The sequence below is a fragment of the Amborella trichopoda genome, chromosome 7 (genome assembly GCF_054954075.1).
Source record: "Amborella trichopoda isolate Santa Cruz 75 chromosome 7, AtrichopodaSantaCruz75HAP2 v2.0, whole genome shotgun sequence".
Taxonomy (NCBI): Eukaryota; Viridiplantae; Streptophyta; class Magnoliopsida; order Amborellales; family Amborellaceae; genus Amborella; species Amborella trichopoda.
Genome location: NC_142342.1, coordinates 30,157,704 through 30,173,350, shown reverse-complemented (window position 1 = coordinate 30,173,350; position 15,647 = coordinate 30,157,704). Strand labels below are relative to the sequence as shown.

General features: G+C 37.2%; 1 protein-coding gene across 4 annotated transcripts in view; it reads right to left on the bottom strand.

The window, feature by feature from the left end:
- The window catches only part of LOC18438653 (transcription factor-like protein DPB), a 39,078-nt gene extending 29,310 nt beyond the window's left edge, over positions 1 to 9,768 (bottom strand). Inside the window, exon 1 of one of the 4 annotated variants that reach the window (XM_006848837.4) lies at positions 9,561 to 9,768. The gene's annotated coding sequence lies outside the window, so the exon portion shown is untranslated. The remainder of the gene's footprint in view (positions 1 to 9,560) is intronic. The other 3 variants (XM_088872227.1, XM_088872228.1, XM_088872229.1) reach the window with 3 other exon arrangements.
- Between the last annotated feature and the right edge of the window lie 5,879 nt (positions 9,769 to 15,647).

Sequence of the window (15,647 nt, the reverse complement as noted above, 5' to 3'; positions counted from 1 at the left end):
TGGAGTGGTTAGTTGATGATGATAAGGTCGAGGGGCATGAAGGATTGACATGGGACATGGTCATGGATGCTTCAGGGCTATCAGCAAACCCTCCTAAGGCCACTAGATCTTCTTCACAGAGGATGAGGGAGGAGGAAGAGGAGGAAGCAAATGCAAATTCAGAAGAGACAAAGGAGGACAACCACCATTACGTCGAGGAGGGAGATCATGAAGATGATGATGCCATTGACTCCAATGGATATGATGCAGATGCAGCTAACCCTATTTTTTTTATGATGAATGATGATTGAAGATTCTTTTGAGTCTTCAAGTATTTCTTTCATTTTTGTCTTCCTCCTCTTGGTTGTGCATTGTGGATTTGTGGTTCCACTGGTTTGGTAACTTTGGTAATTTGGTTGGTAAATTTTAAGTTTTATGTGTGGACTGTGGAGTGTGGACTATCAGACTATGGATAATTGGATATGGACTTATGGTTATGGTCTTATGGAGTATGGAGGAGTGTGTGCTATGTGTTGTGTACTATACTTGTGATGTGCCCTAAATCCCTAATTCTTATATTTTACACATTTATACTTATATTGTTAGACAATAGAGATATTTTTCTTCCTACTGGGCGTCGGCCTAGGTGTTGGAAGGCTTGTACCCCCCAGGCCGCCTAGGACCGCCTAACGCTTTTTTAAATACTAGTTGTGAAGTTCCATGATTGAGGGAATAAGTTCTGTACATGGGCAAATGTAGCCTTCGAGATCCCTAACATTTAGGGATCGAGTTCCATATCTGTAAACAGGCGAATCGCTCACAAGATGGGATCATGTTTCACATTGTTAAGATTGAAGTTCCCAACATTCAATTATCCACTATATTTGCAATCTAGGAGTGAGTTCCATTTAATAGTATTTTTAACTTTTTCCAAATTCATAAACCCGAGTATCAATGTAAATTAGAATCATGTCATTGAGAAAAGACCTATAAAAAACAAATAAGAGTAAAGTGCTAGTCTTTTCAAATCTTAGGTGTAGTTTGATGAATTTCTTGTTGGGAAAAGAAGACCGGTAAAACAAATTCGATTATAAATGCTTTACGTATGAGTGTATCTGATGGCGCACAATACAAGAACTAAGTAATTTTGTTGTGTAGCACACTACCATTTATTGCTCCCTCCAACAAAAAATATAGTCAAAGGAATCTTTTTCAACTTGAAATTAAATAATTGATTTAGAATTTGGAAAACTTTCATTAATATCTTTTTTTTTAATGAGGTGATCAGAAAATGTCTCACGTTTTGTATTTTACGCCACTATCCCTCTTTTGTGAACTTATTTGTTCTTTCCAAAATGCTCTTGTATCGGAGCTTAGAGTTCTGAACTAAATTTTTTTTGTTTTTGGGGGGGGGAATAGGTTCGAACATTGAACTTCAATTTAGTCCTAAAACCTTGTAATTTAAGAATGTTGCCATAAATTATATCTAAAAAATAAACGTAGCCAATAGCTAACTTCTCTTTTGCAAAACAAGAAAAATGGTAAGACATTTGCCAAATAAAATTTCAAATAGCTCTTCTCTATCAAAGATTGCTAGTGGCTCAATGACCTATACACAAGAGAGGCCTCACATTTCGAAGCATACATGTTATTCCATCACCCACAAGGCAACACCGTGTGTGAAGCAATTTAGTTAACCAACAATCAAGCGCTACAAGCCCTTCTGACGCTGGACAGACCCAATGAACTAGCCCCAAGGAAGTTTTAGCTTATTCTTCATGACCTCATTCCTCAATAGAACCACAACGCAACTATGCTTTGTAACTCATCCCAACTTCGTCCTTCTCTCTCCTTGCCCTTTCTTGTTGCCTTCTTTGAAACTAGACACAAGTCACAATTCACAAGGTGTGTAAAGTTGTCAACTGTAAAATATATAGGAAATCATAACATTTAGAAAGTTTGTAGGTTTGTAGGTCATAAAAAAATTGAGATCCACACTCCATTGTATTATGATCATCATCGTCATCCGACCCTTATCCCAACTATTTGGATCGGCTACACGAATCTTGTTCTGCCAATAACATAGGTTTAAGATTCACAAAAAGATGTAGCCAAGTTTCGTTGGTTGCCTACCTAGCATAACCCTCCTCCTTTACCCAAGCACCGGTATGACCAGCATGGGGCCGGCCAAGGTGGAGTTCCATGCTGCATTGTATATGAACCAAAAAAATGTACCATTGAAACTCACACCCAAAAAGAATAGGAATCTCAATTTCATGTTGGTGGAATCACGGTTCTGCTTACTCAAGAAACAATGATTTTTGGCATAGGGATATGTGTCCCATTAAGATAGGATTGAGATCGCTGATTTCCCCGATTGATATCCTTGATATCAAGGAATTGCTTGCAATCAAGATCTTGTGTTCTGGCACACTGGAATGAGATTCAGGAGAGGAAGCGACCCCTCAGAAGATCCCAGTACCCATGGTCTATTCTTTACATCCCTAGGTACTTTATGAAGTTCCAAGGATTTTCAAATGCTAGTGCCTTCTTGATGTAATTCTCTTGTTATTTATGTAAATGTGAAATTTAATTTGGATGGTGGTTTTACATGGTGGTTTTACTCGTTCTTGTTAAGATATGTCGTTAGTTAGTTTATGTCCGCATTTTATATAGTTGATTTGGGGTATGCCTTTATTTTATCTGTGGATGTTAGGGATTGATTTTATTTGTTTCAATCTAATGATATTTGAACTATTTTGGTATGTTCCAAGTATATTTTGATTAATTCCTGGTTTGCACTTGAATCATCTTGCTGCATCTTGTTATTTTGTTGTCTTTCACAGGGTGAATAAAGTTTCATTTGATTATATCATGCAGTTAGTTTTTTGTTTGCATAAATATCCAGTTATGTGATTCCTTTGTAAGATGTTTGTGTTGGTTTTCTATTAAATCATGGTGGATGTTATTGTTGGGATTCTGTGTCCATCTAAAGGCCTTATGAGAGCATGTAATGAAATTTTACGTTAAGAAAGCTGAGGGATAAGGTTCTAGCGCCTTTCATTAGATCATGATGGCTGATCTATGGATTATATGGCTAAGATCTCTCATCCCATAGGTCACCTATGATCAATGGTCTAGATGGAATCTCCATAAGGATGGCTAAACCCTAATTCTAGCCTCACTACTATAAAATATATTAATAGGGGGTCATCTCTACACACCATAGTCTTGAGCTCTCTCTGTCTATCCCTCTCATAGGTGGCACGCCACCCTCTCTCTCTCTACTCCTCTCTTGCTCACATTGTTCAAAAAAACGAACCACCCAGCGCCTAGGTGGTCCAGAAGTGGGCGCATCGCCCAGACCTAGGCAGCCAAACTGAGCAGTGGTCCCTGGGCGGCCACCTAGGCGGTACGAAACCCGTCTAGACGACCACCTAGCGCCCAGCCCTAAGCAGCCGCTCAGAGGCGAAAAAGTAAATTTTTTTTGTTGTTTTCGTTTTTTCTTTTTTTTTTGTTTTTCGTTTTTTCCAATATATAAAAGTTTAGAACGATGGGTTTTAGGTTCATTTGAAATCTAAATCCACAAGAACCCCTTTTAGATAGAAAGAAACCTCCAAAAAACTACATTTCATTGGGCCGAAGTGTTTCTTAAAGTTTGGAGTTCGAGCAACCAAAGTAAGTGCAAAGCTTTATTTTTTAGATTACTCGTAACCCACAAGAACCCCTTTTAGAGAGACTGAAACATCCAAAAAACTACATTTCATTAGATTGAAGTGCTTCTCAAAGTTTGGAGTTCGAGCAACCAAAGTAAGTGCAAAGCTTTATTTTTTAGATTGCTCGTTTTATTTTGAGATGTCTTCTTCAGAAGTTAGTCAGAGTGGAGAGCCGGGTTGGAAATATGGATACAACCCGAATCCAAATGACAAAAATTGCATTAGATGCAATTTTTGTAAAAAAGATACAAAGGGAGTCATAAACTGGTTTAAGAAACATCTTGCCGATATTAAAGGGGATGTTGCCCCTTATAAAAATGTTCCTGAAGCTATCAGAGAGAAGATTAAGCAATATATAAGTTCTATAGAACAAAAACAAGAACAAAATCCTTGTCATAGCTCTATTTCTGCTACGTCTAGAAGAAGTGATCCGGGTTAGAAGTATGGATACAACCCAAAACCGAATGATAAAAATTGTATAAGGAGTAATTTTTGTGAAAAAGATACCAATGGGGGTATTAGCCGATTCAAAAAACACCTTGCTGGTGTTAGAGGTAATGTTTCTTCCTGTACAAAGGTTCCAGATGCAGTTCGGGGATGAGATTAGACATCCTTTGAATTTAGAAGAACCAGAAAATGATGAAAATAAGCCTTATTCTATTGAAGTATCTTCTCCGAGTTCTAGTCATAGTGATAATCCGGGTTGGAAGTATGGTTATAACCCGTGATAAAAATCGTATTAAATGTAATTATTGTGAAAAAGATACTAATGGCAACATTTACCAGTTTAGAAAAACACCTTACCGGTATTAAAGGGGATGTTGCCCCGTGTAAAAATGTTCCAGAGGCTATCAGGGAGAAAATTATACAATATTTGAGTTCAAAGAAGCACAAAGAAAAGGGTAGAGCAGCCAAGACTCCTAGGGCCTCATCTGCACAGACTGCACACACTAGTAAGAGGAAGGTAGAAGAAGACGAGGAGGAACAGGCACATTCAAAAGAAACAGAGGAGGACGAGCGTTATATTGAAGAGGGAGATGACTCTGATGATGATAGTCTCGACTCTGATGCATATGATGAGGCTTGCGCTATTGATATTCCTTCTGATGATGATGATGATGATGAATGATGATGACGACTGAAGACTCTTGCCTCTTGGTGCTGAGTGTTGACTGTTGACTGCTGTGTTGAGTCATGAGTGTTGACTTTTGTTAGACTGTATATTTTCTAAATTTCTGTATATTTCTGTTGTGTTGAGTGTTGACTTTTATATCCTACACACTTGTATGGTTTTATAGTTCACTATTTTAACAATATGGATTATTAAAATTGTCTTCTCGACGTTTATCTTCTTTTCTTTTTTTTAACTTGGATTTGGAATATTGTATATTGGTAATATGGTATAATGGTATATTTTTTCAACTGGGCAGCTACCCAGGTTCTAGGCGCCCGCCTAAGCGCTGGGCGGCCTAAACCCTCCAAGCCGCCTAGGACCCGCCTAGCACTTTTTGATATACTATCCAAGGGGTTTGGTATTTAATGAAACCCTTAAACAATTATGACATTAGGGTGCCCATGTCTCTGGGCTCCCGCCTAGAGCCTCCTAGGGAGCCTAGGCCCCTCATCGCCTAGCCGCCGCCTAGCTTGTTCTCCAACATTGCTTATGCACCTCATCATTATAATCCAAGACTTATCCTAATTATGTAGGGTCAGCTTCACGAATCATGTTCTGCCATCCGCTCTATCAAGGGTCATACCCTCAGTCAGATCATAAGTCACCATATCTCTTCTAACTACTTCCATCCATGTCCTTTTGGGCCTTCTCCGTGCCCTTTTAGAGCCTTCCACTTGAACCAAATCAACCCTCCTAATGAGTGTTGTTCTAGGTCGACGTTGCTCATGGTTGGACCACCTAGGTCTACTTTCCCTCATCTTATCGCCTGTTGGAGATACCCCTAAGTTCCCTTGAATGTATTCATTCCAAACTCCATCCTTTCTTGTCTTGTGCACTTATAACACAAAAATTGGTGAAGTAGAATTTAGATTCCAAAGGCATTAGAACGAGATTTAAAAAATGTGGAATTGTAAATTTTAACTTCTAGGAATCAAGATCTGGCGGTGATCCCCTGAGGGAAACGTGAAATCGCAATTCTAAACCAAAATCGCTACTTATAGTGGACGGTTCCGATAACTAGATGCTACAAGTGTTGCCTTTGCACCTTCGATTGCTTGTATTGCACCACTGTACAGTGCTTTTGTCCAAGGTCACCAACTTCTAGATGGAGCTTTAATTGCTCATGAATGCATCCACAATAGGTATTAGTCTGGGTCTGCTGATATCGTCCTCAAACTTAACTAGGATAAAGCTTATGACCACATGTACTGAGATATAACAGGTAAAATGATGTTCTAAATGAGCATTGATAGTATAGAAAGAAGCTAGATTAGGGGACCCACTGCCTCCCTTGGTTTTTTGTCATATTAAATGGCTCACCAAAGGGCCTCTTCCTTGCATCTATAGGACTTTGTCAAGGAGATCCATGTCCCTCATACTTTTCACCATCATGGAGGAAATGTTTAGTAAGTCCATCTCAAAGTTGTTTCCAAATAACTTACTACAAGGCTAATAATATACTGCTGGGCTTTAGATCCTCTGAAAGTGGTCCGTACATCTCCTAATTACATTATGCAAATGACATGCTAATCTTTTGCAATGCCAATCTCCAAAAGGTCGACTCCCTTCGGTTGTTCTTCAGATGCTTCAAAGTCGCATCGAGCTTCAAGATCAACATGGTAAAGATTTCTTTGTTTGGGATTTACTAGAACCTCAAAGTTGTTTCAAAGCTGGTTAAGTAATTGTAGTGTGGAACTGATTCCTTGCCAACCAAAGTACTTGGGAGTGGCATTGCTCATAGACAAGCCTCACAAAGCACAATGGTATGTGGTGGTCAAACAAATTGAGTAGCGCCTTGCTGCTTGGAAGACTAGGTAGGATTACCATCATCAAAGCACCTTATCCAATATTTATGTATTTCAGATGTCCTGGTAAAGGGATTTATAAATTTCATTTTGAAGTGGAACATGGCATTACTTCCAATAAGAACTTTCGGGCATAAAACCACAAGGAGTTTAGTTGTGGGTCCGGAGAAGACTCATGTTGAACTAACTAGTCATCCTTGATTTTATGGTGTTGAGAATCTTGAGATCCTAGTTTTAGAGCCCCTCCAAAACCTTCAAACGTGTTTAATCAAACTGAACTTGATCTTCCCTTGCAAATGCAGCATTTTCTGAGATCGTTTTTCTCAAACTCCCTTTTTTGGGCCTAACCAAACCAACGAAATCTGCTACAGCCCGAAGTTGTGGCCCTCCAGAATTTATAAAATGCTTTGACCAAGATTGGAGCCTCCCTCTCCTTGTGGAGGGGGATTAATAGAATGTCATCTCATGGGCTTACGAAACTTTTTCTATCCCCAGAGACTTGAGCATACCTTCAATCAAGACAATGCATTGACAAATTCTATGAAATCCATTGTAAGCATGTGTGAAGGGAAGCTAATGCCACTATAGATATGCTAGCCCAGAAAAGGGTTGAAGCCCAAAATTTTGTTTTAAACTCAGTAGTGTTTTTGTTATGATGCACACCTTTGGTTTATATTCTTTTACATTCTCTCCTAATTTTTATAGGGGACACACTCATGTAATACCTTATTACTACAACACAGTAAATTGTTCTCCAGAAAAAGGCAAAAAAAAGCCTTTCAAATATATGAGACTTAAGAGTAGATTGTTTGGGCTTTACTAGGACAAACTTCAAGTGTTCAACCCCTTGACCTCCCTCACCCAAATCCATATGTCTACCACTAAGCTGAAGCCTAAGGGATTATTCGATGGAGGTCACAAAGCACCAAATTTCATTTGCAATATGAAGTGAGGAACCATTCAATAGTCATAAGCACCTATTAATTCAGTCTACACTTGGCAAACATTGAGGCATTACAATAGTCACGCGCACCTATTAATTCACTCTATACTTGGCAAACATTGAAGCATTACACGCTCTTGTCAAGGGTACCTCGACACTCCAAATAAGAGCTGGCACCATGCATCGACACTTGGACATATTTCAACATGTCGAGACTTATTGTGAATTAAAATAATAAAAATGCCCTTTGTGGAGCGTGAACTTGGGGAACTTTGCATAGAAGCCATCTACTCTACCATTACACCAAGCATTCGTATATGAATAAATCAAGCGAATTTACTGTATAAATATATATTTTATTTCAAATAATAGAATGTATGGACACAGCTCGTCATATTGCATATTTAGGGCAATTAGTAGCACCTTAGAGACATTAAACATCATCCTCCTACCAATGTCCATTTAACTTTGGATCTTGTGGGCCTTGAATATTGAAGGCAATTTCAGCCTCAGAAATAATAACCTTGGAAATGAACAGAAATGACCATCAAAGTCATCAATCCTATGACCAAGCGTAATGTGGTGCATGCCAAAGCTGCACTAATCATAAATCCATTTGATATTATAACATTGAGGACACCAGGACAAACAGGCTTCAATGGCTTGATTATAAATAGCCTTAGTAGGCGCAATAACTTTGCTTTTCTCTCAATTGTTCACATCATTAAGGTTTCATGATTCATATAATGTGTCATAAGTCTCTTTCTACTCCTAAGAATCAATTGAAACATCATAATCATGTATATTCCTTTTGAATTTGTTTATAATAAATGCACTTTTCCAATGCACCAGTAGTCCACATGTCAATCAGATGATAAGGCCACAAGATGCTCGTCCAAGAGAATGAATTCACATGGTGAATCTGCCTTAGCTTGAATATCTTCACAGCTCTGAGACCCAACACCAATAAATTGAATAATCATATGATGCTACACTCATCCTCAGGCCATAAAATGAAAATTACATAAATTAAGTCTGATGCCCTTTCACTTCTCTCTAAAAAACATGCAAACATGAAGCGTAGCTACATTACCAAAAACCTTCAAATTAAGGACCCTAGTAAATAAAGTAGCAATTTAAAGTTGTAGAAAGTAAATGATCACTTCACACAATATGAAGTATATCTGTGGACAAGCAGGAGAACCACACTAATGGGTTCATGAACCCAATAAACAGAATGACGATTAGAAGAAACATGTAAATGATGCAAGTCCTTCAACCTAAGAACCTTATGAGATCTCTCCAGAAAAACATTTACTCTTTCACCTCAGTTTTATTGTGATTATCATTGTCAATCAATTTCACACTACAAATCTCAAATTGGCTCGCTCAATAAATAGTGTAATCATAAATATTGAATCTCTCATTTGCCTACAACTGATTCGTATACCAAAAGTACACCAGAAGGCTACATATTGTAACTTTCAAATTCACTCTAAATGCACCTGTCATCAACGATGCAAATCCTTTGTAATCTCCCCCCACAGTCAAAAGTGTGGAAAAATAAAATCAAAAGGTAAAATCCAAAATATACAGCGAAAAATGCAAGAGAACCTCCTCGGTCCTCTACCAACAAGCCCTAGATGCATACTGGGAGAGAAGACCAGTAAAGTACCATAAAACCAAAACACTAAAGCATGGAAATCTCAAATTCACATAACCCCCAAAATGAAGAACCATGGCAGTTCAAACAGCACATAAAATTCTTCAAACTACAAATACTGAGACATAGACAACCAATTTCAGCAAACCATAAACAAATGCAGATTCAAAAAGCAAGAGTGGGAGAACCCAAACTACCATAAAACGAGCAAGAAAGATCTAAACAGACAAAAAGAAATGCAGATGAGACAAGTTTCTTAATAAAACAGTGATTTTCATACCTTTTAGCGAAAATGGACGCTGTGTGATTCATGAGAGCAATGAACGAAATAATGAGAAGGTAACCGTGGGGGGTTGGTATACGAGCGTGGTAATGAGGGAGAAAAGAGCCAGTTAATTTGGACGGAAATACCCCGCCAAATCAGTGCAGGGATCAGGGGATATTTTTGTCATTTATTGTACCTTCTGGCAAAAGTCTTTTAAATGATGTGGTTTAGGCCTCGTTAAGAAAGTTTAAAGCCGCACCTCTAAATTGACCCTAGTTCTCGGGTCTGTTTCCGTCGGAAATTTTTACGATGGCTTGACTGTTTTTGCTTTTCAAATGAATATTTAGGACTACAAATTCTTTTCACATCTAATTGTTAAGATCGGCATAATCAATTTAGGTGTTTTCTAATGCAAAAATTGCTTTTTTTAGTGAAATTTGAAGGCAGATTTTTTATTTTAGTTTTTTATTTTGACAAGGTTATAAGCTTGCATTAATAAGGTAACAAATTACAGCAGTCATATGGGAAAGGAATTGCCAGTTACAAGAAGCACTAACACCTATATTTGCCAAAAACTCAGCAATATCATTCACCTCCCTATTGACATGGCAAAAATCTATATCTAAACCATAAGCTTAATCCACCACATGTAGCTATAGAGACCTTAAGTGCCATGGTTGTTTCCATATCTTTTTACACCAGATAACAACAAAAGGGAGTTGTCCTCAACGACACAATACAAGCCCGCACATGTCTCTTTCACTAACTGAATGCCATAAAATAAAACATTAAGTGTAATGCTATTTGTTGTTGCTACTCCACAGGGGCCATAATAACGCATCAGAATATTACCTTCATGATCTCTTGACACTCCCCAAAAACTTGTTGGGCCAGTGTTCCCCATCGAACTCCCATCAAAGTTGAGCTTTGGACATTGTAGTGGTGGCTACCATCTTCCCTTAGGTCCAGACAAAGAGTTTTTTTTTTTTTGGTAAGTTTGTACAGGAGAAGGCCCCCTACCCGATTTTCATTAATAATAAAGAAAATTATAGCTCATAATTTTACAACCCTAGAATAACAAAGTTATGCCATATCATGAAGTAGTGCAAGATAGAAAATCCAATGGTCTAGATCACTAAACAGTGGCATCTGAGAAAGCGGTGGCTTTCTCGGCAAGTAAATCAGCCACTATGTGAACCTTATGATAAATGTACGTAAGCGACCAAAGCATGACAACAAAGCTTATATCAACAGTTAGCAGCAACAATATTTAACACCCATGGAGCTTTGCATCGATCATAAATTGCATTAACTAATGATTCGGAGTCGTTCTCGATCTGCAAGAGGAAACATTTGAGCTAGATATCCAGGTCAACACGAGCTTGCAAGGCTAGAAACCCTATATAATTATTTGATGCAATACTAAGTCATTGTCAAATATTGTAATAAATGATCCATCATCACTTCTAGTAACACCTCCACCAGCCCAGGGTTTTGAAGTGAAGCACCATCAAAATTCCATTTGAAATGATTAGGAGAAGGAAAGATGCAATCGATATGTACTGCTTGATTTTATGTTGTCGTCATGTAATATGGAAGTTATCAATGATTGCTTTATCTGATAAATGAAAGGAACAGGCTTTAGCATCCGCCAATTCACTAACATGAGAGGTAGTCCTCCTTAGCAAGTGCTCCCGTTTAAAAACCTGCCCTTGAAGAACTCGATGATTTCATTTCTCTAATAACATCCAGAATATGGTAAAAAACAATAGCCAAACATCTAAAGATCTTCTGACTTGAATCTGAAAGCAATACAGGTCATGAGTAAGTTTGAAATACATGTGCTTAAGATAATTCTTTTACCGCGTCTCTATGCAACAAATCTCCAAATACACTGTGAGAAAACATAATGGAAAAGCAAATAGCAAATATTACCATCATTAGAATGGCAAAAGGGGGCAACAAAATCCATAGATAGCCTCTTTGTTGTAAAAGAGAGAAGGTGGGAAGTCGATGATGGCCTTGGGATGGCACTTTCAATAACATAAAGCTTTGAAAATTAGTTGAATGGAGCATTTGTTCCAAATAAAATTTCACATCTCCTTAATAAAGAATGGTCCATTAGAATAACGGATCAACACCTGGAAGTATCGTTGTGGTTGTAACGGAGTTACAAAGGCTTCAATCTTCTTCCAAATTCTAATCAAAGGACCAGAAGTACAAATTCTAATCAAAGGATCAGAAGTAGAAGGGAGCGACCATGTCCAAGGGGAATTGTGCAACTAATCAGCAACTTTAGGTTCAATAAGAACATCGAGATCTTCATGAACCAATGCATCATATGACTCCTAAATAGACTTTTCTAATAACGTAGGATCTGCTTAGAAATCCAATGTCCGATTCCCTATGATATTGTGTCTGAGATAAGATTATCTTATTTAAATCTCCTTCCAAGCATAAGAGCAATATCTGTTTTTTGAATCCCATATGGTAGGAAAAGAGTTAGATTGCCATATAATCTCTTTCACATTTAAGATAATATTTGAAGAAAAATTTAGAGAACGAGAGAGGAACTCTTTGATAAAATAATTATTCCTTACAATTTTATTGTGGTAGTCCTTTCATTGTATATATAATTGTCACTTTCTTATTTTGTTACATATAAAATACAATTTCCTACCATGTTACATTCTCTCTCAAAAGGAAAAAGCGATATCTCTTTCCTATCTTGCAATATACACATTCCTATTATTGGATTGTGTTTCTATTACTCCCCCTCAAACTCGGCAGGGGAGGCATTTGAAACCCAAGTTTGAAGCAAAGATCTCGAAAACATCTCGTGGCAAAGGCTTGGTGAAAATATCAGTTACTTAATTGCGAGAAGAAACAAAACGAGTGACAAGCAATCTAAGAGCAACATTTTTCACGCACAAAATAATAGTCTAACTCAATATGCTTTGTCCATGCATGAAAAACAAGATTAACAGCCATGTAGATAGCACTAATATTGTCATAAAAAAGTGTTGGTGGTTGAGGAAGTGGCAACCCTATGCTTCGAAAAATAAAAGAAAGCCATGTCAATTCTACAGCAATAGATGCCATAGATCATTATTCTGCTTCAGCATTGGAATGAGCCACAGTCGACTTTTTCTTAGCACTCTAAAATATAAAATTGGAACCAATAAAGGTGCAAAAGCTAGTGGTGGAATGACGAGTGGTTGAACACCCAGCCCAGTCTGCATCAGAGAAGACATATAACTCAAGCAAACTAAAAGATAACATTCTTATACCCCAAGATTGTGTACCATTGAGACAGCAAAGAATCTGCTTAACTGCCTAAAAATGTGCAATAGTAGGGGCATACATGAATTGGCACATTGTTTTAACAATATGGGAAAGGTCAGGCCGTGTTATGGTAATGTATTGGAACGCATTAGCAATGCTCCAATAAAGAGATGGATCAGAATTCCCATAAATATTATTCTTCATTGTCATTGGTGTTGAAATAGGTTTGGCACCGAGCATCTAAGCACGATCAAGAAGGTACCGAGCATATTTATTTTGTGAGAGAAAAATCCCACCTGAAAAATAAGATACCTCTATGCCAAGAAAGTAGTGAAGGGGTCCAAGATGTTTCATTACAAATTCCCTTTCAAGTTGGGAAATGAACAATTATTCTAACAAATGCCATATTTTTATTTGGATATGAGTATTCTTTAGAAACATGAGGCTAATTTCTAATCTCATGGCTTAAAGAAGAGGTATAATTTCAAAATATGAAGGAATAGGAGATTAAGCATAGTGGTGGAAAAACTCTTATATTTTGGATCAAGTCCATTAAAGAGCCAAAAACCTTTTATTTTCATCAGGTACAAGTTTTCCAATAGCTGCCAAATCATCACAAATACTCTTGTTTACATATATATTTTGATAGGGTTGAATTCCCTTTCTTGCAGAGTTGGAGTTGATGGGTAAGTTGAAACTCTTTAGCTTAAAAATTATCTGTATAGGCATTCTTCAGACATTTCCAAACTTCTGCAGATGTCTTAAGGCTAACAACGAGGCTAAGATACTCTTCTGATAATGTCCCTGTGATCCAGCCTTTAAGAAGCCAGTCAGACTTTAGCCATGATTTGTAGTATGGGTTTTCGATTTCACTCTTACAATCAGGAGAAGAAATCTTTTGACTTGGTGCAGGGTAATCACCATTAATGAATCCAACAGGTTCCTAACTCTCAGTGAGATATGGCATTTGAATTTCTCATAATAGATAGTTGTTCTATGGTAACTTAATAGACACTAAGTTTCATATATCAAGGATGGAGGGATAGGGATATTTGTTTGGTGAGGATGAACTATTCATTAGAATAAAAATGTAGTTTGAGGAAAGATGGATTGACTGAGAAAGGGTTGGTTTAAATAAACGTGAGAAATAATGTGGCATAATGAAATATGTGAGTTGGGGTTTGGAAAAATATTTGTGAAGAGAAGATAGCCAAAAAGGTAAAGAAGAGGGTGTTGGACATTTTGAAAAAAGAAAACTTGCGAATGAGATTCAATGCTTAAATTTAGAGAGAGGATGCTTGTGGAATGATGTTATGGTGTAAGAAGATATAGACAATGGGTTTATGACATGGATGTATACGAATTGGGATTATATAGATGTCATGGATGAGTGACATGAAGACATTGGTAAAGTGGAAAAAGAAAAGCGAGCTAACGATGGATGCAAGGATGCACAAAAGGATGATGCAAAAGGCAAAGTAGTGAGGGAAAGGGATGCAAAACGATGAGCTATGGATGTAAAGATGCAAGATCAAATCCAACTGTAGAGAAAAACTTTTGAACGAAATTTTTCAAGACAATTTCCAAAACTAAACATGTAATGAAAGGAGAATGAGAAACTTACTTTGGATTGACGAACAACTTAAAAATTAAGATTAGGATTAATGTTTGCGCTGATACCATGAAGAAAAACTTAGAGAGAGAGAGAAGAACTATTTGAGAAAATATTTATGCCCCATAATTTTCTTGTGGTGGTTCTTTCCTTCTTTCTTTTTTGGGTAGTTCAATGGGAATGACGAGCCCCTGCCCATTTTTTGAAATCATTAGTGCCTTTTTAATACATTAGGTGAGAATGAAAGCTTAGACTTTAGCGGGGGAACTAAATAGTGCTACCACCACAACCCCAACTCTATTGTGGTGGTTCTTTCATTGAATATATAATTGTTATTTTCTTATTTTGTTACATACAATATACACTTTCCTATCATGTTACATTCTCCTCTCAAAAGGAAAGAGCAATATCTCTTTCTTATATTGTAATATACACTTTCCTATTGTTGGATTGTGTTTCTATCAGGGATAAAAAAAATAGGAGATCCTATCCAGAACCAAGCAATCCAGATTGGGAATCGTTGATAATGTTTCGGATTCTGTAAAAAAAAAGGGGATTCGTCCGAGTCAGACGAAAAAATCATCGAGTCTTTTGGGGTGAGTCTCACCGATTCCTTACATGAACAGTGAAAAAATCACGAGATTTTCACTTTTATTGCATTATTGAACCATGACAGGCTTTGTAGAGCATTATTGCTCACAATAATGCATCAAAATGTTATAAAATAGTGGATTGGATTCACGGTTTTGAAAAAAAAAAATTGAGTTCTAAAAGTTTATGCCTTTTGATGAGTTACAGGTGAATTAGAGAGTTTTTTGGATCAAATCCAAAGAGTTTTTAAAGTTCAAAGTGTTATTGAGAGGATTATAGACATATTTTTGTTGATTCAACAATTATTTTGCTCGATTTTTAAATAAATCGAGCTCCAGCAACCTTTCGGAGTTCGATCCACCAAAGTGATGATTTCTGCTGAAATTGGGCACCATATTGGGTGATATCTTAGGTTTTTGAAGCTCTTGATGCTCTTCAGGTCATTGTGTAAACTATTTTTGTTATTAACAAATTTTTGTTCATCACTTTATGAAGAAATCGTGACTGATTCATGAATAACCCTAATTTTCATAATTTCTATTATTTGATTAATTTTAAGCGAAATAACTAGTTTTCAGAGGGGTTTTGAAGCTTTAAGTGGTATTCAGAGGATT